The sequence below is a fragment of the Salminus brasiliensis genome, chromosome 16 (assembly GCF_030463535.1).
Source record: "Salminus brasiliensis chromosome 16, fSalBra1.hap2, whole genome shotgun sequence".
Classification (NCBI taxonomy): Eukaryota; Metazoa; Chordata; class Actinopteri; order Characiformes; family Bryconidae; genus Salminus; species Salminus brasiliensis.
Genome location: NC_132893.1, coordinates 8,332,124 through 8,354,992, shown reverse-complemented (window position 1 = coordinate 8,354,992; position 22,869 = coordinate 8,332,124). Strand labels below are relative to the sequence as shown.

The window sequence follows — 22,869 nt, the reverse complement described above, 5'->3', positions numbered from 1 at the left end:
CTCACTCACTCACTCACTCTGTTGAGCTGTGCTGCAGAGCCAGCTCTGGGCTGCAGTGGGTGTGTTTGTGTGTGTGTGTGTGTGTGTGTCTGCCAGAGACTGTGTGACTGGATGTCTGAGTGCAAGCGTCAAGGGGGCCCACGAGGGAGGCTCTGGCCAGCCAACGCTACGGAGCACTAAATAAGGCCACTGGAAATGCTGTTTCTCCAGTTGCTGCCTCCTCCGGTTACAAAGGGCAAAAACTAACCATGTTTATGTTACAGGTGGCACAAAATATAGCAGGAAATACTGAAGAAATAGATTTTTTGCCTAAATGTGAAACAGATGTGCTTTTATCAGAGCCATGTGAACAAAACATCTGGTCTGTTCCAATTAGATTTGAGACACTTTCATAAGGGGTCTTAGATCAGATACATACATACATACATATCTGATCTACACATCATGAGAACAGACAGATTAAACATCCCTTTACTGTGCATATCAAGCTGCTGACAGTGGATGATAACGAGCATGGATCCGAGCTAACACTCTGAATTGAGACATAAAGCTTCTTATGTGAACCACCAGGCCAAAAGCACTATACATAAAAGACAAATTACAAGGAAACATCAGACATCCCTGTTGCCCACACAAAATGATTATCCATGCTATCATCCATTCTCTCCATAGTGTTATATTAATTTCGCATCGACATAACCAACAGACCCTCAAGGAGCCCTGACAGGCCTGGCTCCTGCCATTTTAGGACAAAGAGAAAAGTGTAAACAGACAACTTTGCAGTGAAGCCTGTCTCATAGAATTAGGTCTGCTGTCAGCTGTCCAGCTTCAATTCTTGTTTGTTCAGTTTTCTTTAAATAAAGAGTGTCCTGGCAAATCATCCCTAAAAATCACCCCAGAACCAAAACAGCTGACTGCTATGGTTTACATGCATGACCTAATAAAACCTAATGACAAATCACAAATCCTACACATCACTTACTAACTAAATGTGAATGCCATGGCTGTTCACTGAGAATTTCATTAATTAAGGATGAATATGAGCAGATATAGTCCTGCGTCATAAAGCCGGGCCTCTGACCTGAGGCTGTTGAAACTAAGGAGAGCAGCTTTAGACGGCATTATATCAAATCGTTTGGCTGCAGTGAACACTTTGGCTCAGCTACCAAATACGAATCATCACATATTGTGTGTGTTTAGAATTTCAACTCTACACAAAGGGCCTTCTTCTTTTGCATACTGTCCCATTTTGCATGCCAGTGCTGGCAGTTCTGATTCAAGACAAGTTTAGCTAATCAGATATGCCTCTCAAAAACCCTTATACACTATGATAAAGTATATTAGGCCAAGAACAATCTACCGCAACCTTAAAATTCTAAACCATGTCTAAATGATCAGCCGTAAAGATGGTAGATGACAACTGACCCAATAAAAAACAACAGAGCAAGCTATTCACTATTCCAATTATGGGGTGGAAGGGGCAGATGGAAGCAAATGGTCCACAGTGACAGCATCTGGATTTCTACTGTGTATTAAGTTAGACACACGTGCAACTTATCAGCATCAATGGTTAGAGCACTGGCTTATTGGGAGTTTGAATTTGGCTGCGCTGCCACTGCTGGGCCTTCAACCTTCTCTGTTCCATAGGGCGCTGTAGCGTGTGCTCTGATTTCACTGTACTGTGGAAGTCTAAGTATAAGGCACCTTAGTCTTTGGATTTTGCCAATTTAAACTGGCTGTTCATAACTTTGCACATCTGTGAAGTTTTTCTGGGAAGAAATATTTGATTGATTATTTTTGCCAATGTTAAACTATAGACAGTGTTTGGCTAGGTTAGTCAAACTGCCTCTTTCTGTCAAAGGTCAGAGGTTTTTGGGCATGTTAAGCCCTGACTCTGTGATAACAGGCTAAAGTCTGGCTTGCAAGACTGTTATGCTCTAAATACAACATTGTACATTGTATGTACATTTAGGAATTTCCTGCATATTTTCCTATATCTTCCTATATCTTATTGGTAATTGGTCATTGGTGGTTGGTGTGGTGCTATGGATAACACCACTACCTGCCAGTGAGGTACCACACTACGTGGGAGACTGGGGCTCGATTCCGAGTCTGGGTGACTGTGCTCTGCTACACCAATACGAGTCCTTGGGCAAGACTCCTAACACTGCACTGGTCCACCTCTGTAGTACAAGTAACCTTGTAAGTTGCTCTGGATAAGAGTGTCAGCTAAATGCCATAAATGTAAATGAACAGGCTAATTTCCTGTGCAGCCAACAAATAAGAAATGTTAAAGGTTAGTTAAACACTGGTCAAATCTCCAAGTGTTGGAATATCTTATTTTTGAGTGTCCTTATCTCCCCCGTGTACGAATGGGTCTATGTTTACTTATTAAAAGCTCTGGGTTGTTCGGCACTGGGTGTAAATGTCACATTGGGTTTGCCGCAGTCAAGCAAGCGGCTGATGCCCGGAGTCACTTCAGATCACCGTGAACACAGCAACCACGCAGAATAGCCTGCAGAGCTATGTTGATTTAGAATGCTTGGGACTGCCAGCTTTCTCCACAGCGCCACAGCCAGAGTCTTATTCAACAGCCAAGATATGAGCTTTGGAAGAGCCATGAGGTCTGCGACATAATTGGGCAGTTCTGCTTTCCTTGTTTGTTCTCAATTTTAAAGCTGCAGGGTTACACGGGGAGAATCTCTACAATATTTCAAAGGAAAAATGGATAGCCGCCATGAAAAAAGCATTGTCCATGCTTGTTGTAGCTCATAGGATGGCGTAAGACATGACAAGGTCTGGATTAAGGGAATATCCTTTAAGCTTTTAGACATTACCTATAAACGCTGGTTTTGTACCATGAAAACTGTTTAGCACAACAGTAAGAGAAGAAGGCCACTAGATCAGTTCTTCTGTGCTGTCTTTGGATTGTGTAAAGGGATGCTCCTTTAAGAGGTCTGAAGTTCTGCATGGGAAATGATGACATTGCTGACTGCTATGAGACAGAGTGGGATGTCCATCTCTCTTGGGTTCAGCTTTTTCTCCTCGTCAGCTACCAGACTGTGGTGAATGTTCTCAAGAAGGATAAAAAGATTATGCAAAATCTCACAACTTAAGTCAGAATGCGTCCATTCAAAACAAATCCAAAATCTCTAACCCCACCAGCAACATCGTAAGATAAAATGTTTTAGCCCGAGGTCCATGATGTCCTTCCAGTATCGCTTCTGAAAAACCTGCTTGACAAATGAGGGCTTCATTAGGGATTTTCTATGAATGCACTGTTACAGGAATGCATTGAGGCCGTCCAGCATGAGAGCAAATGCCAGAATTTGGGTGGCCACAAGTGGTGTAGTGCTATTTGTGCTATGAGAACACTGTCTTGCTTACAGTGAAGTTTTAGGATTATCGTGTACCACTATGTATCAGATTTACAAAGTACACTGTCATATTTTCTGTGGCAAATTCTGCAGCAGTAACATATTTTCTCATTAATAAATGTTGATTACCAGCTTGTTTTACCATTTACCATTACTATAATATATAATATATACACATTACCTACTTCAACTGTGCATTTCCTCTACAATTACTCTTCTCAAACATGTTTGGTGCCCCATGCAAGTCATCAAAGATGTATGCACATGTACCCAAGGAGCTGATTAAACGACATATTTAAGAGGTAAATGATGTAGTTAAAACTGAGCATTGTGGCAAACACCGCACCTGCAGTTGTAGCTGTGTATAAGGAAGATGGGACCTGCTTGAGGAGTATTTTAGAGTGCATTAATACAGAATTACATTTTAACAGTGTGAGCATTCAGTTCAGGTCACAAATGCCCAAGCTCTGTCAAAAAAGGGAAAAACCCATCTGTGTGATAATGTTAATTTTTTATGGCACCTCTGTGTCATTCTAGAACAATATTAGTGTAAAGCTAACAGCAATGGACATTTTTGGCCCATTATTGATTAACTGATTAACCAATTTTTAATTAACATAAATCATCTGGCTCCTCCAATCAGGTTTTAAAAACATAGATTAATAAGAGCTTTTTAGTGCCTTGTCATGATGTTAAAGAAGAATTGCAGTTTTTTTTATTAAAAGCAAGGAGTCTCTGTATGCCTGGACTATTTTCCTTTTTAATATTTTGTCTTGCTACCCTGCTCATTCATCATTTTTTTTTATTAAGAAATAGTTTAGGCTGCTTTTGCTAGATAAACTGTCTCTACTCTACAGTGAAGAAGCATTTTGTGTTCAGAAGCATTGCTGTGAGGTATATGTTTGCATTCAGCAACAAGAGCATTAGTGAGATCAGGATGTTGGACGATCACCACCCCACCTCATCCCCAACTCATCTCAAAGTATTGCTGGAGCACCACCCATCAAAGGTCCCTGCTAGGGGGGCTTTTAATACCAGCCCACGCCTGGTATTAACCATGGTGCCAAGAGCTTCATGTTTATCTGCTGCAGAGTGTCCTATTCTATTGGCAGTATTTCTCCACAGGAACTAGACAAGCCAAGTCGACAATGGGTGCAACTTACAGTAGCTGAATGCATTTGTATGTTCTATAAGTGTTCATCAAGTTTGCTGTATTTTCTAAGAATCTTAAGAATATTAGGTATTACTTTAATAACATGTTCTTTTTTGAACATTTTCAACCTTTAACTGAAAACACATAAAATACTGCTGTGGTAAAGAAAGACCAGCAAGCTGATGCATTCCACACATTTTGTGACATAGCACAGTTAAAGTAACTTTGTTATTACGTATTCTCCTGTCTAATATGTTGTACACACCTAGTAATCTAACGTTTCCTCTAAAACAATGCTCTTTAACAAAAAAAGCCACGTCATTGGATGGAGCTCCATAACACCAGAGAATGCAGTTCTCAGGTGGAGGCCCCACCTAGCAGACAGTTGACACTGAGCATGGTGACCTTGGGAATACTTGGCCATATTGTATGTTTTGTACAAAGGCTTTAAAAATTTAATAAGAATAACACACAAGCGAAATAACATTTTCTTCTCTGCATCAATTTGCACACTTTCATTCCATGTGTGAGGTCTGACTTTAAACAGTACATTATGCTAAAATTGACTGACATTGAAATTTAAGAAAGAAAAAGAACGCCTGCATGCTCTCTGAGTTACACCCCATTGTGTGGCCTGATATTTGAGCTGTTACATTAGCATAATGTGACAGGGCCAGTGCACTCGCAGTGACACGACACTGTACATGACCCTGGTCTGAAATTCAGTTGGGGAAGACGTTATCGGTTGCTCCTTCGCTTCACAAGCTGTGCCCTCTAGTGCGTAAGGAACTGAGATAACAAGGAGAGTATTTCCTGCTGAAGGCCCACAGGGCTCTATCTCCTTCTGTGCTGGGCCCTGCGTGGCTTCAGTATGGCCTCCATATCAATACACCCCTGCCTGCAAGAAACCTTGCTGATAACATACCCCAGCCCTAAACAAATACGCACTGAAAGCCTAACCAACTGCTGCACATTTCTGTTTAAATAAAGAAAAAAATAGCATTCTGAGAATTTGCAAAGGCCTTACCTTAAACGACTTATTACCACCAGTTAAGCAGGTCTAGAGTTACATTTACATTTAAGGCATTTAGCAGACGCTCTTATCCAGAGCGACTTACAAAAGTGCTTTGCTATTTACCCAAGAAAAACCTTAGCTAGTTAGAATAGGCTAATAGTTCAAAGATACCTTTAAGCTTTAGACATTACTAAGCACAAGTCAATAAGGTGACCATAGTACTCTGCTATTGGTCCAGAGGTGGGTCTTCAGTCTGCGTTTGAAGACAGCGAGCGACTCGGCCGTTCGGACACCCAGGGGAAGCTCGTTCCTCCACTTTGGTGCCAGGACAGAAAAGAGCCTGGACGCTTGTCTTCCGCGAATTTTGAGGGATGGCTGGTCGAGCCGAGCCGTACTTGAAGCTCGAAGGCCTATAGGTGCGGATCGGCTTTTGACCATTGCCATCAAGTATGGAGGGGCTGGTCCGTTCTTGGCTTTGTAGGCCTTTGATGCGGGCAGCTACAGAAAGCCAGTGAAGAGAACGCAGCAGTGGAGTGACATGGCTGAATTTAGGGACATTTAAGACGACCCTTGCCACTGCATTCTGGATGAGTTGCAGGGGCCTGGTGGTGCGTAGAGGGAGACCAGCCAGAAGAGAGTTGCAGTAGTCAAGTCTGGAAGTGATAAAAGACTGAACAAGCACCTGGCGGCCTCTCTAGAGAGGAAGGGTCGAATTCTCCGGATGTTGTTCCCAGAGTTGATGCTGGAAAGAAAGAAATCATTTCTCTGACTCTTCAAACATCATGCTAACTATCTACAAAGCTGGGCTCCTCTAAGCATCTGAAATGCCTTACAAAGCAGGGCAAGGCTATAAACACTATCAAAGAATGCTTGTAATTTCCACTCTCTAAAATGTCACTAAAAAGAACACCATTCCTTAACCAACTGTTGAGAATGAGAATGGATCCACTATAGCCACTTTAGCACTGTGTAGCAATCAGTGGCACAGGAAATACTGCACAGGTAGATGGGCTAATTGGATTCCATTAAATATTATCAAATTCTGGAACCAATGTGACACAGTCAGTCAAAAAACTGTACAAGAGCCAACCAGAGGAACGTTCCAAAACATCTCAAAATACACCATGAACTACTTCAAGAAAAGCTCGAAAACATTGTCCTGCATGCTTCACCATTGTTCAATTGTATAGTATGCAGCGTGCCAAGTCTAGAGTAGCAACGACAAAGGCGCTATTTTCCTTCTTACAGTCAGTGGAGCATCATCATGAAACGCAAAAATGCTTCATTATGTTGCTTTAGGAATTAAATAAATGGAGTGGTAGATAAAGCCAGCACAGTGGTCTGTGTGTGTGTGTTTTTCATTAGTGTGTGAGTGTGTGTGTGTGTGTGTATGTGCTGTCACAGAATGTTCTGTTTGGCTGAAATAGGAAATGTCAAATGCTGCTGGTTCAGGTACACAGTGAAGCAGGGATAGAGGTCAAATCATGGCTCCTGCTGAGCGCTCAAATCCCAATAGCAGCCTCTCGCGGAGCTCTACACAGACCACTGTACACTGTGACATGTGTGAATGAATAGGCCACAGCAGGAGCAGGCATGGACTATACTAGCCCTCAGAATAAACTTGTGGTGAAGGCATAGGCTTATATGTCACGTTTTCCCTACCATTGGAATTAGTGGACGGTCCACCCTGCAATTTTGATCTTTCGCTCACTAATCAAGAATTCTTCTTCTTTCCCTCGGTTAATGTGAAGACACTAACAGTTGTATTTGATTGTTTATGTTGATACGGTGCTCTTGTTCTTTTTCCGAGGTTCTTTGACATCTCCGGGCTGCAAAAACGAACCTCAAGCTCATTTAGACCTGAATGTTAACCACTCTGCTGTTGGTCCTTGTGTAATATGGCTATATTGTACAATGTAGGCCCATAATCACAACAACACTTGGATTTTATTTCCACTTACAATGTCTGTGTTTAAGCCTGACTTAATACTTAAGCACAAGTAGTATTAAAACCCAGTGTGAGAAAGTGACCATACACCACTGCTACAACACTGATAACTACATGCCTAGATAACATGCCCATGCGGAGCCTGTATGGTTAGCCCAAATGGGAACCAGAAAGTTTTATCAATGGGTTTCATGTTGGGACCAGGAATATTAAGCATGGGCCCTATCTGGGTTGTACACTGCACATGGGGCCTAGATGGGACCCATGTGAGATTAGGGTGGACTGTAACAATATGGTGCATTTGAGAAGCCCAACTGGGTCCTGATAACAACACAACCCACTCTGAGCCCATGCCCCCATGTTCCTCCCATGTGAGCCCCACATGAGCATGTTGGCAGGGTAGTGGTGCTTACCGTTACGGTCATTCAAAAACCTTGTAGACTCGTAGGGACTTGAAGTCATGTTTTTACTGTTCTCATCATCAATATGTTTAAAATTACAATTGCTTTAAAAATAATTTGATGTAATCTTACATTATTTTTATTCATTTCTATTCATTTCAGATTTACACAGTTCTATAATTCATAATATTAATAAAATACTGTACTAAAAACACTCTCCTTAAAACATTGCATTTAACTTAACGTAATTACATCTCCAACGCTGACGCAAAGTAGAAATCTACCAAATGCACCTTACACCCTAATCTACACCATATGTTCTCAGGTTCCCTGTGCACTCACCTATACTTTGCGTCACAGACAGTGCGGTCAGCCAGAAGGTGACACCACCCCTGAAACGGCAATCTACAGGCCTCCTGCATGTAGTAACAGGCCATGACATGCATGCTTGATGCATGCAGAAAACCCAGAAGACCACATAGGTCTGGGCTTTGTGTGATGACATCAGAGGTGCAGGTCTTCGTGCCAGTGCAATGGGTGACCTTTGCGCATATTGAGTCCTTCTCAACAATTCATTATCATGTGTTGACTAACAGCCAGCTTGTGCTGCCACCTAGAGCTTCCAGCTTTGTGGTCCTGAATTTTTGAGAGGTCTTTCAGGTATTGAGTGCAATCCTCACCCTCCCTCACCCTAACCCTTCAAGAGTGAATGAGCCCACGGTGAATCAAAGGCACCAAAGGCATATTCAAAGGCCTGATCATCCAAGTTGAGATTGACAAAACCGCGTAAGACATGAGAGAAGATAAGATTTAGGAAATTATTCGTCAAACTACAGAAGAACTTGGTTGTTGGTTTGCAGTGCTTTTTCTCGACCAATTCTGCAGTGGCTGCACCGCTGCTTCAGCAAATCCCAAATGCAGCTTGAAGGAAGTTTTTAGAACATGTGTGTTTATTAAAGCTTGGGTAGACTTTATTCTCTTAAGTGGAGGCCTTTCTTAAGGCTAATACCCTTTCGGGGCGAAGACCCTTTAAAAACACATCTATCTCACAAGTCTCAAAGGCAGAATATCCAGGATCCAGACTATAGTATGACATCCATGAGAGAGATGTGGGAGATATAAAAGTGCTGGAGAATGCACACTGTTCAAAATGAATGAACAAAAAGTAAATGATTCCAAGGAGCACAGAGCATATTCACACAAGGCGTAGTAGGCCAAGCTTCAACCAGGACTCACTGGTAATCACGGTAAGTATGCCTAATTTGGATATCAGCCAACTTGAACAAAAGGACAGTTTTGGGGGGAAAAAAATGTCCCAAATCTTTAGTATCACTGGTTTCATATTTGTAGTTATGATGACAGTTAAAAACTCTATTTTAGATTGTTCAGAATTTAGATTCTCCATGCCAGGGAGAACCTGAAAGGCTTTTCAAATGTACTGGGCTAAAGAACACTTGGTTATATTGGTGTGTGTGTGTAGGGGGGGTCCAAAGCTCTCCTCGTGGGAGTCTAGCATTAATTATTTAGTTAGTTAAATAATTAGCTACATCAGGTGAGCTGGTAATGGAACTGAACCATAATGCACCACTGGCTAGGGGCCTCCTCTTATTGCTGAGAGATATGATTTAAAACCATGTATTTAGATGCCTAAATACAGATGCACAGTACTGCAAATGCACTAACTCGCATTAACTTTGCATGGACAGGTTATGCTTCATTGTTTCAGTTAATAGCTTGGCTAGCTAGCTCATTTAATTTGCCAACTGGCCTTATTTGAAGGTCATGTTATATGTCATTTGTAGAGGTTAGACAGGACTTTCTACTGACAGACAAGTGATGGGAGTCACAACCAACAATATTTCATTCCAACGTAAAACCTTCCTTTAAGCAGACATCCTCACAGCATTGAAGCCGTCTGGTAGGAAGACGTTTGTGACTCACCTGTAGGCTAAAAGCTGTCAACCTCTCTGAGTGAATATCTGAACCACTTATTTACAAGAAAAGTGCACGGGTACTTAAAATTCTATTTGCTGGTTTGTCAGCTTGTTAGAGCCTTTTCCACACAGTCAGTTTCACCCTGGGTGAGCTAGTGGCAAAGGATACGTTGCACATTTCTATCACAAGCATTTCTTTTCTAGGGAAAGTCAGGCTAGGCAAAAACCAGAGCTGAAAGGGATGACATGATTACCAAGACAGCAAGATTTGTTTACAAGGAGTATGTTGGAGGAAAAAAAACTGGAAAAATGCCATTTGATCAAGCAGTAGTAACTAAGTCATATGATTGCTTTTTTCATTGACATAAATACTCATAAATACACTATTGTAATATTGTCACAGTGTCATAGTCTCACAGACTCTAAAGCATGAACCTAAATAGGTTTGAAAAAGAATGGCTGTGCATCTTAGGTGGTTTCCACTTCCAGGCAGGTGCTAGGTTGTTGCTAAGTGGTCTCTGGAGTAACATTTTTTTCTAAAGAGTTGCTAGGTAGTTGCCAGATGGTTACAATGCTGTTGCTAAGTGGTAGCTACAATGTTGCTAAATGATTGATATGGTCTCCAGGGTGGTTACAATGGTGTTGATAGGATGCCCTTGACAAGCTTAATGTGACTACATCTAACCAGCACTGGTAGGGGAGTCGGTGAGTGGGAATTGGAAATTACCAAATGGAGGAGAAAATTGGTAAAGCATGAAGAGAAGCCTGAAAGTGACAAGTGAACACAGGTGTAACTCATTCCACAATGAAATCATCATGCGTAAAACCAACTTCAGTTCATCCCCAGGGATTGATGATGTCTTACCAGAATCATATTTGCGTTCTAGCTTTAGTTCGGTAAGTTGTGACGAAGACTCGGCTTCAACAACACTGTAATTAATGGCTACACTACATTTCACTACATGCATAAACAGCATAGGTCAAACCAGTCACATGTTCCAGTGTTGTTACTGTTTTATTAGGGGTGTGAGAAAATATCGATACACTTAAGTATTGCGATATTTGTAATACTGTAAAACAGTATTGACTTTTAATGAATAGTTCACATGCAAAGATTGGTGTCAGAAAGTGGTTCATTTAGTGTTGCGTTGAAACCCCAACCACTAGATAGCAGTGTTGTACAAAAAGTAAACTTTTTAACTCAGATTTAGGATTGTGTCTGTTGTTATCCTATGACAGTTTTCCTAAAATATGATGAAAAAATGCAATATCGCCTTGCTTACAGTATCGCAACCTATCGTGATATATTGAATTGTAACCCCTGTACCATAATATGTATTGTATCGACAGGTTCTTGCCAATACCCAGCCCTAGTTTTTACACCCCCCTTGTCAAGAAGTTCACAAGCTAAAGCCCTGCAAATTAAATGTTGAGCATTATTGGAGTTTTGCAGCTCTGTGTTACAAACAGCTTCATCCACCATTTTTGGGAGGTTCTGCTACAGAACTCATCACTTATGTTAACTCAACTCCTCACCCCTTTTAGAGTTCATCTAACCAACTTTACTTCAGCTAATAAAGTAATGAAACGACTATTAAGATGGAGCTGGGAATTCCCTCAATGGCAATTGGACAGCGGAAGGGTATGAGCAGTGTATTCTTTAAGCCACTGAAGGTACAGTGTTGAACATGATGTAAATGTAGAGCATGCACAGACTCCTCCCTCTCCTCAGTGCGAGCACTATAACAAGGTATGTCTGTCTCTCACTGACTTTAAGGGCAGTCTAAGGTTTGTGGCTGGCGGACCTGAAGACCACTGGGCAATACTGGGTAATACTGGGTATGGAGCATGAGGTGAGTTGCAGGCTAACCAGCTCTCGCCCAAAGCTTCTGCCCTCTATGCCATACCTCCATCACCATGAGACAAAAGTAGCACTCTGTCCTCATCAATCATTCAGAGCCAACCCACACGGTGTGACTTACAGTCACAGCCCGGAAATGGCAGACTTCCACTCGCTCGTTTACAGCACTCAGCAGAGGGGACCAGCTCTGCCTGTATAAAACTCAAATCAGGCTTTTAAGAGTTTGCCCTTTTAACCCTAGGTTTATTGTATTGTTATTAAGCATAAACCAAAAACTATGAGTCCCACAGGGTTCTAGTTAAGGGTCTATGTAAGTTATGTTAATTATGAAAGTACTGGAACAATGAGGGTGAAGAACTGAAGTGTGGGCCTATGTACAGTGTTTGAGCAGTAAACCATGCAACATACTCTTGTGTTATTTGTATAGTAGACAGTGTATCACATAGTCCATTAGAATATTTAGGAACTGACTTAGTCATGCAGTTTGCACAATGCTAGTTTGTAGGACTGCAGCTTCAATTGCTCATTAGGTATTAGAAGTGTAGCTCCAGGGAAAAACTAAAAAAAAAATAAACATGTCTTAGCTAATCAGCTATATTTGAAGGAAGGGGAACACTGTGCCTAAGAAGCTGCACTGCAAACAATTTTAGTGCAAAATTACAGCAGCAATTTTACCAGTAAAGCCCATACTGTATGTCCAAATGACTAGCGGAACCATGGCTGACTGGCAAATTACAAGTGGGGCTCACTGACTGACTGTCTAATACGAACTTTCAGCTCTACACAGAGTCTCAGTCAGAGCTATAACATAACAACATGTCTCAATAGACCTTTTTATGAACACAGTCAGGGTTGTGTATTTTAACCCTGTGGGGTTCACTGGGTGCTTGCTCACACCTCTGCAGAACAACAAAGTCTGGCTTCGAAGGTAGCAAATGTCTGGCTTATATAGATAGCAACTCATTGTTATATAGTTTGATCCCTACGCCACAGTACTTTGAAAAGCACTTTTTGCTACATGATGTATTATAGCAAGTAAAGATATAAGCACACATGCTAGCTAACTTTTAAATGTGCTTAAAAGCATGTGTTACAGTATCGGAATCCAGATTCATTTATGCAGTTTTCTAATCAGCCAATTGTGTGACAGCAGTTCATAATAAAATCATCTAAAGGTCAGCAGCTTCAGGACAGCCTCAACTGTCAGAAAGGGGAAAAATTTGTGATCTCAGCGATGGTATGATCGCTGGTTTCAGACGGGCTTGTTCGAGTATTTCTAGAACTGCTGATCCCCTCGAATTTTTAGCACAACAGTCTCAGAGTTTACGCAGAGTTTAACTCAAATGGTGTCGTAAAGAAAAAATGTCCAGTGAGCAGCAGTTCTGCAGCTTGCTGATGTGAGGTCAATGGAGAATGACCAGACTGATCTGAGCTGACAGAATGGTTACAGTAACTCAGATAACCACTCTGTATCTAAAACTTTGGTGAGCAATAAAAACCTCTCAGAAGGAAAGACAAAGGATTCCAATTCCGTCAGCCAAGAACAGAAAGGTGAAGATGCAGTGGGAACATGCTCAGAGTTGAAGACTGGAGAAACAAAGCCTGGTCTGATGAATCTGGATTTTTGCTCGAATTTGGTGCCAATGGGATAAATTCATGGAGCCAATCTGCTTTCATGTTTAATGGTCCACTTTGGACCGTTAAAACTACCTAAGTATGGTTGCTAAACCTTTGCATCCCTTTATGATCAGTTTAACTTCTGGCAAAAGCTACTTCCAGCATGATGATTCTTGCTGGCACACTTAAAGTGTGTGTTTTGATTCATGTTTTGGTTTATTTGTTTATAAGATTTAAATAGTGAATCAAAAGTCAGCAACAAGGAAGGACCAGTGATATAAACATGGGTGGGCCTAAGTCTACTGGGACCAATCAGAGCACCTCCACACAATTTGAGTACTGCTAAAGTGGGAAGATATTCACTATGGGAATTAACCAGAATTCAGTTTCACTGAAGGACGAGCAAATTGAGCACTTTGTTATCTTCAAAGATGCACAAGCTTGGAAAAGAGCAGTGTGTTTAATGCAGCCTTCAGCATGTTTATTTATGAACACGCTTACCACTTGAGTGTGGGTGGAGGAACTACCACATTTTTTTTTTGCTGTGGTTGCGTCTGTTTTCCATGGGAATGGTTTAGAAAAGTTCCTATGTGTTGCTAAAAGATCTGCAGTTTCCCACACAACAAAACTACGTGATTTCAAGCAGGCACCATGCTGGCGAGCTGGATTCCCAAAAAACAGAAAGCAGCTTAGAGCGAGATTAGACAGCGTGAGAGATGAGGGCTAGGCCGGGAGCAAGGGAGGGCTTTAGCCTGATGGAGACGTTCATTAATATTAACAGGCCTTCCTCCAAAATTAGACCGTGGCACCCCCAATTACATGAAATGACTCATCCACATAATGTCACATTAGGGGGATATTAATGGAGCTTGAAATAGAGCAAACACACACATGAATCTGAGTGATTACAATGCTTGTGTTCTGCTTAATGGGAAAGTGACCTCGATTTTTGGTTAGAAACATGAACTGGATATGGGTATGGTGCGGAATACACCACAAAACACTCTTCAGAGCATCAACAGCAGCCGAAACAATAGAAACAAACACACTAGCACAGTGCAATGTGGAACACAATTATCACAATGAAGTTTAACAACCACATCATCTTTTTTGTTTATTATTATGTGCAAATAAAGTATTAAAGTACAAATTGCCAAATCCGCTGGTAAGCTATGTGAGAGCTGTGTGGCATGACAATGTTTATAATTATTAGGATGAATTACACTATTATGATACAATATGCTTTTCTCAGTATGTCATGGATATTGTCAGTACTTTATAATACTCTGATCAACTGTTTAATTACAAAAACTAAATAAATAAACTAAAAAATAATTAATCCTGTTAACTGGATCCCGTAAAATACATAATAAAACATGTTCCCGATGTGAGTAAAACCTAGATGTGGGTTAGATTTTCTGAATTTATGTGGGGGGATATTGTCTTCTCTCACTGGACATGCTTAGCTGTACCATTATGTGGGGAGGCTGTACTTTATCCAATAAGCTGTTTACATGATGTAAGATGGAGCTACATTGCAAAATATTATTATATTATTGTTATATTATATTATGTTATATTATATTACCAAACAGACTTTAATTATTATAAAAAGTAGGGATCTCCTGATTAATACTCTTTATAGAAACACAAATACATTGGGACATCCCTTTTAAAAAGCAGTTTATATTTGCAAAAAATATATAACCAAAAGGAAAACATCTTTTCTTATCTTCGTCTGAGGAGAAAAAAACATCTTTATACTGTTTATAAGAAAAGATTGTCTCAGTCCACATGCTTCTTTCACTTTCTCTCAGCTTGTCCAGAAATGCATATGTAAAGGGTGTCCTTTAGGGGTGGCTCAAAGCACAAACAACACTTTCCAACTGTAAGGGGAGCCCAGAAGCAAAAAAATACCATGTCTCACATAATGCTGCTTTAACTAAATGAAACTAAGACGAGATCTTAATATTTCTCTCCTCTGGTTTTGGCTTTCAGTACAAGGTCTATACTGATGCTTTTGAACAGAATGAAAGAGAAGGAGGGGAAACACTTCTACGCAGAAGTAATCACCCTTCGCTTAGCAAGAAATAATGGCATACATCACCAGGACCATTTGTAAAGACACCATTCCGACACACCACAGTTGCTTACCTACAGAAGAGAAAAGAGAGAAAAAGAACATGAGTGATATGAACTGCAGTAACCGTCACACAGGCAGGCGCAGAGCTCTCGGCTGAAAAGCCCACCCATTAGCAGTTGTGAATACAGAATCAGCCTGAAATGGCTCAGACTAATGTGCTGCATTAGAGAGAGGAGTGTGTGTGTGTGAACTCCACACCCTCTCAGACTCCCCACCGTACAGAGATGAGTCACTACAGCAGCGTCTCAAAAAACCCACAAGAAACACACACATTTTCAATCAGGAGCTCTAAATCCATTTCACTCCACACTCTCCTCTTCAGCTGGAGCTATTTATAAAGTGTTACTATCAGCGCTACGCATCTTATCCAGTCTCTCACACACAACCACCAGTGCATTCATCAGCAGAATATACACTACATGTCCAAATGTTTGTGGACATCCCTTCTAATGAACGCATTCGGCTATTTTAAGTTGCACCCATTGCTGACATAGATTTGCACATGCACACACACAGTCTAGTCTTGTCTAGTACCTGCTAATTGTCTGATTACTGCCAATAGAATAGGAATCTCTGAAACAGATAAACAAGGACTTATTGGCACCATGCCTAATGCCAGCTATAACCCCCCCCCAGAATTGAGCATGCATGAATTGAATGTTGAATTAACATGCTTGTTGCTGAGTGCAATTAAATCTTCACAGCAATGTTCCAAAATCTAGTTTTCTGAACAGCAGTTACAGTTACAGCAGTTACACAGTTACTCCAACAAAAGCACAATAAACTCTTTTTAATACCCTTGATTTGGGAAGAAACAATAAATGTGCAGGTGTCCCAATATTTTTATTCCAAATAGTGTCTAACAGGAACAATTGATGCTATGCTTTCCGCAGTCTGTCCTGTCCTGTACTGTTTTTTGTTCTTGTTTTGTTGTGGCACCCTTGTTCTGGAAAAATGACAATAAAAGCCACTTGACTTGACTTGGCTTGACCATGGGAGTGGGAGGTTTTCTCAAAATAAATACATAAAAACCCCCATCCTTGCATCTCCACCTATCTGGTGAACAGTTAAAGATTGTTAGTATTAGGCATTAGGCTAACAGATTGTTAGCTGAGGCACAGTTTTTGTTAGCTATCCATAATCCTTTCACCAGTGGTCAGTTTCTGACCACACAACCAGTCTTGGTAGGATATTTCTGGCTGCTGGTCCACTCTCAAATAGGTCCTGATTAATATGAACATTCTAAAGCAAATAAGCTAATAAAAATTATATCAGTGCAATTATCCAGTTGTTTTTCAGATTTTAACTTTGTATTACAATAGTTTTAGTCAAACTTTATAAGTACTAGGACCGCATATTGGCAAGAACCTGGCGATTCAATATGTGCCATATCACATTACAGATTCAACATACTCCAATACATTGTGAGAGATAGGTGATATAGATATATATTAGGTGATATACTGGCATAGTTTAATGCAAAAGAAAAAACATTCTACTTGTATTTTTTGAATTTGTGTTTGTGTGTGTGCTGTGTTATAAAAAAGTTTTTTTTAAGATACAGTTTAAACAGCTTTCCCACAACATGCTGCTACCATCCCCATGCAAGTTATGTCTGACCACATGAAGCTTTTGGACTTTTGTCCAAAAAGCTCAATCATTATCTTGCTAAAAAGTTAAGAATATCTAAAAATATCAGAAAACCCTAGACAACAGTTTTTATTAAAATAAGACATTGTCAATTTGTATCCCAATTCATAGGAAGTTTATATTTGACCTGATATGCAGACTCTGATATGCAGACTCATGCCAATCCTAAAGGCTGCCCAATGCAATTTGATACTATGCTACTTGAACGCTCTATCGAAAAAAAATAAAGATAAGAATAATCTGATATTATAAAGTTCTTATTTTAGCAGTATTCGCAATCTCAATGCAGCTCTTAAATCCAACCTTTAAAGCCAGAAAAGTTAAAAAGATCAACCTCTCCTCCTCATATGCTGTCCTTTTATTGCCTTCACACTCACAGTGAGGTGGTATGTGCTAGGAAAAGCAGAAGACGCTCCTCCTAAATAATTTATGGAAGGTGGCACAGGAGGAGATCTTGCATTAAGAATTGGGAGGACTGAGAATGCATTGAGCTTTCAGGAAAGGTCCCCTTGATGTGGAGCACTGGAATTAATTACTTCTGTCCATGTGTTCTTAGTGAATTTGCGAAAGTAGATCTGCTGCAGTGAGAAGCATGCGCAAACATCAAAGGTTAGGAACGGGTGCTGTGCAAAGCTCCTGCTAATCAAATCACACATTTCACTGCATTTAGCCTTCGCCAGTGTTTGTTTGCCAGCATTGTCCTGATGTGAATTAGGCTGATGATCTGCAATCTCATTCAAACTGACAGATTTGTGTTTTAAGCTACTGTTTCTCTACATAAGAAGGCTGTTCATATTACGTAACCACACACAGTCTTCTAAAACTTACTTTGTGCTGAACGTGAGTAAAATCGAATTAAATGGGCCATGGAGACCCTCGTCGTCAGGGATTTCTACAGCTTTCTAGGAAAAGCCAGTGTCTTCCTGTGAACTATACTGAGATTGTCCTAATAATGAGATTACTTCTGCTGTCTAGCCATAGTAAGATGAGACATGCAGAAAGCCAGTACTGTGCTATGGCAGTACTGTGTTGGATCTCAAATGGAAAAAGGAGAATTCCACAGATTTTTCCAATTTCCTGAATAATTAGATTGTTACGATGCCAATAAATCCCTTCAGAGAGGTTTGATGTGGGATGCTCTGTTTTAGAGAAATTGACCAGGTGCACCAGTGGCCTTATTTATCAACCAAGCATACAACTCTTTACATATTTCTATGCACAGAATATGTGTATAGGTTATCAATATAATCTATCAATTTTGTCTTGTTCCTGTGAATGTGCACACATTTAGAACTAATCCTGAACAGGAGTCATGATTAAAAGACAATCAAACATCTATACATTTTCAGCCATTTCAGCAGTACTGACAAAATGATTGATGACGACTACTGTACTTATTTGTTGTGCTCGTTCACATTGATGTGTTCGTTCACACATAAAGGCACTTAAAGTGGGAACAAACAAGGTATTTCCTGCCTCAAGAACAGATTTTACTGGTAGCTGGTTTCAGATATCCAGCTCTTGATCAGTTTAGTGTATGCTGCATTTGATTTTGGTCACGCTGGCTGACCAGTATGGTCATGCTGGTCATGCTTGGTCAATCTTGATCATACCGGTGGTCTAGCTTGGTCAGGTTGATCATGCTTGTGGACCAGCTAAACCATCAAAAACAAAAGCATTCCTATGCAGGTCAGGAGCTCAGATTGAGCTGGTCATGCTGTTTTTCAGCAGGGTTGGCTTTTAATCTGCATATCAATTTCTTGTTTACTATTAAAAAATTATGAAGGTATCTGAATTCAGTTTTTCCATACCAGCTTTGGTTCCACCTTGCCAAGCCCCAAGTTCCACTGCATCTGTGTCTAGTCCTTTTTGTAATTATGTGTATTTTCAATTTCCAAAGCTGTTTTCTCTGGCTTTCTCACTAGTAGCCTACTTAATAGTTATGAACATGCTTTCAAAATGTCTTCTTTTTTTGTTGTTAACTTTATCTGGTTGTAATGACAATGACACTCTGGTGAAATGGCCCATCAAAGCTCACCAAAGCTCGCTCGCATTTACAGCCAACAGCCTCAGGGTCCACTTTGCTACAAACTGCACAAACGCTGCCAAATTACAAAGCATGTCATCACTGTTGTGATAAAACCTCCTTATCTTCAAAACAACTCTCTCTCTCTTTTCCTTCAGATTTGGTGTAATTAGCAAAAAACTTCAGGAGTAGATTTTTCCCCTGCAGCTGTGCAAAAAAATAAATTTCAAGGAGGTCTTTCAAGCTATGTGAATATACATATCTATTTATTAGCATGATAGCTTGTGACTAGAGAAATCAGGGCACCATAAAGCAAGGTTTTGGATTTAACTCTTGTTATTTTAGAATGTTAAATTAATAACAAACTGGAAATGACCATGTTTAGAAAGCTTTATTTCTAGTGTCTGACAGTGTCTGATTGCTCTGGATCGCCCAGGGCCCCCAAAAAGACTACATTTTTGCTGTATCCGAAAATGCATTGAATCAAGACACCACTGTCTGCTGGTAAAACACCAGATTCAGCACACAAACCTTTTGTACATGTTGGTTGATTTTGTACCAAACATTAATATCATATTGAGATTATTCTAAAAACCCAGCCGTTGACCTGTGTTGGTTGAACACAACGTGGAAAGATATAAAAAAGCTGTCAATACAACTCTGTACAAGGTGCATCCTCAGACATCAGATGAAATGGTTTTGGTTTGTACAAATGAACGTCACATGACATTAAATGAGCTTGGACAAAAAGGCATTAGGCTAAGCAACCACAAGCACCAACCTCGAATATTACATTTAAAGAGACCACAACTTTCACTAAACGTCGCTGTTCTATGTTCTTTTCTTTGACAAAGACTAAGCTTCGACTCACACCCTATCAATTTGTTTGCTTTGGTGTCTGCTTTACTGTTAGAGGCTGTTGCAAAATTACTAGGCAAAAGTACTGCTCTTCCCTGTTTATCTTTCAACAGTAAACCTTAAGGTCTTTCTCTTAAGGAGGTTCAACCAAGGTTTTGCTTTACTGCATTCTCTATGTGATAAAGATTTATCCACTCTATTTGTTTTGTTGCGAAGTCCTTATGTTTACATACTTTCAGCTAACACTACAAAGGGTTTTAAGTGATGCCGCAGATCAACCATTTTAGTAAATTGTAAAAAATTTACTCATAGCTTTAGAAAAATGGTTATTTATGGAATCAATAGAGGTTCTTCAAATGGCATGATTCAAAGTACCATTTGTAAGACCTTTATTCACATTTTTAATGATGGTCAGGTTTGTTTAAAACTTTCAATTTCAGGCAGAAACAGGGCTGTCACAATACCACTAGTATTACTAGGCAAAAGTACTGCTCTTCCCTGTTTACTTTCGACTCTGTAAACCTGGACGCTAATAAACACCACTCACACTCTTAGCATAATAGTTCTATATCGTATAAAGTCTTCTTTTTAAAATGTGCAAAGACAATGACATAACAAAAACTATTTAAATGCATAAATGAGTTTGAGTCATAGTTCTGTATACAACCATTCCCTTTACAAAAGAACCCTTGAAGAATGCTCTTTTTATATTGTTATATCATCAGAATTTAAACACTCCTGTCTCCAAACTGAATTATTACAGGAGAGGGAATATCACTTTCTTTATTGTAAGTTAAAGTAGGCCTAGGGGACAGGCCTAGGAGCTTGTGAGTGAGAATTAATTAAACAAAAAGTAGGAAGAAGCATTTCAAGCTGTATACACATAAACCATAGGAGGTCTAGGAGGAGGGTTCATTCCTGAAGTCTTTGGCATTGAGGGATACTGCCTGCTGGATGCACACACAAAGACTCCACAGAAGTAGAGACCCTAGTGTATTTGTGACAGCTGTGTGTGTGCGCCCTGACTCAGTGATGTGTGTGAGGAGGCTCTATGGGGTCTGCCTGTAAACACACACACTGATTTTAGCACACACACAATGCAACCTGGATCTGCCAGTCAAGCAAACAAAGCTTTCGTCATCCGTCTTACTGATGGCTCCTCCAGGAATTCCTCATGACCTGCTCTGCTGTATTAATATCTCTCAGCTCTTCTTAGCTTTTGAACTACTATAGACAACATATTTAGGAATTACCACAAAGCAACATCAGCTTGGATTTAAAGGATCCACAGAAAGCATTTACTGAGTGTTTAAGTTGTTGTTTCATGTGAAAGTAGTGTGTCACTCTGGTTGGGGCGCAATATGCTAAGATGTAGTTTTATAAGCCCATTTTTCTTCTATATTGAACTCATGAGCATAGTTAATATTTTGTTAATATTCCCGAGTTTTGTCCGATTGTTTTGATGTCCTCTCGGTGCAAAATGCAGTTAGCTATCTGAAAAGATTGCTAGCTTTTAGCATAACACCTGCTCGCTTCACCAGACTTGGCTTTCTCACACAGCACTTCTGAGTCCCCCTTCTGATGTGTGGCTAGTTCTAGTCTGAGTCTAGTGTACTTTTGAGGAAGCAGACATTGGACAGAAGAGATGGCAAAAGCTGCCCGGCTAAGGTTTTCTGTAACTTTAGCCTAGCGCACTACACACTCGTTTCTCCAACTTAGTAACGAACATGAGGCCTGGTTCACAAAATAAAGGTGCTTCAGATGATTCATAGAAGAGCCACCTTTGGCTCCAAAAAGATCCATGTTTGTAACAGAGATGTGTGAATGTAAAGAACCTTTTAAATGTCTAAAAGAACCTCATGTTCTCAACTTCATGTAAAGGTTCTTAACCAATTTCACACTCACACGTCTTACATTATTTTTTTTTTCGGATTGCTATTTCACCACCAAACAACAACTTAGACACAAACACTTAGAAGTCACATATGTGACATGAAGAACCATGTTTGTATTAGATGGAGATGTGTGAGTGTGAAGAACCTTTATGTTGGTAAGAAATATTTACATCAAGTGAAGGTTAGTTAGTCCTAGAAAAGGTTCTTCACAGTTGAACATCTCTATCATAAACAAGGGGTCTCATTCACCAATACGTTCCAAAGAGTTTTCTTACATTTGTTCTTGAGAAAAGCTTTAACAAAAAGTCAAAAAAGACGAGTAACTGCAGAATCTGCTTATAATGATGAATTCCAGTGTCGTCCTAAACAGAACAAATCCCAAATAAGAAAACAATGGTGAATGTCATAATCTTTGTAAAAAAAAAAAAGAAAGAAAAAAGAAAAGAAGAAGAAGAAGAAGAACAGTTGGTTAATAAGGACCATGGTTCTTTAAAGGATCAAAAGTGGTTCTATGGCATTGATGAAAGAACCATTTGAACCATTTTTAAGAGTGCAGACATTATGAATTCAGGGGTGGGTTTCCCTGCAATGAACCATTTCACACCAAAACCCTCTGTATGACTTTGGGCCTCATCGCTCACCAATCGCTCTTAAGAAGATATTTCTCTTTAAAATCTATTTAAGTAGTTTTATTATAAGAGCAGAGCTGTGAACAATTCTGTGCTTTAAAAACACACCATGCATCTTTCATAAACAAATAAAAAAAACACCTAGGACAAAATGGGTGAATGACTGTTTGTCTCACTGATTGGACTATGCAGAATATTCGGATGGAAATTTTGACAGAGAACTGAAGGCAATAGAATCAAAGCAAGGAAATGAAAAGGCTCGTCAGGCCTGATTATTTTAAAGGTATGTGGAATTGCAGACTGCAGACATGAGGCTGAGTGATAACACTGGCATCTCTCAGCCTCATGTCACCATTAGTGGA

At 40.1% G+C, this 22,869-nt stretch overlaps 1 protein-coding gene across 4 annotated transcripts in view; it reads right to left on the bottom strand.

Moving 5' to 3' along the window:
• LOC140536649 (3',5'-cyclic-AMP phosphodiesterase 4D-like) overlaps positions 1-22,869 on the bottom strand; it is a 187,565-nt gene that overhangs the window by 97,474 nt on the left and 67,222 nt on the right. The gene's annotated exons all lie outside the window — the stretch shown is intronic.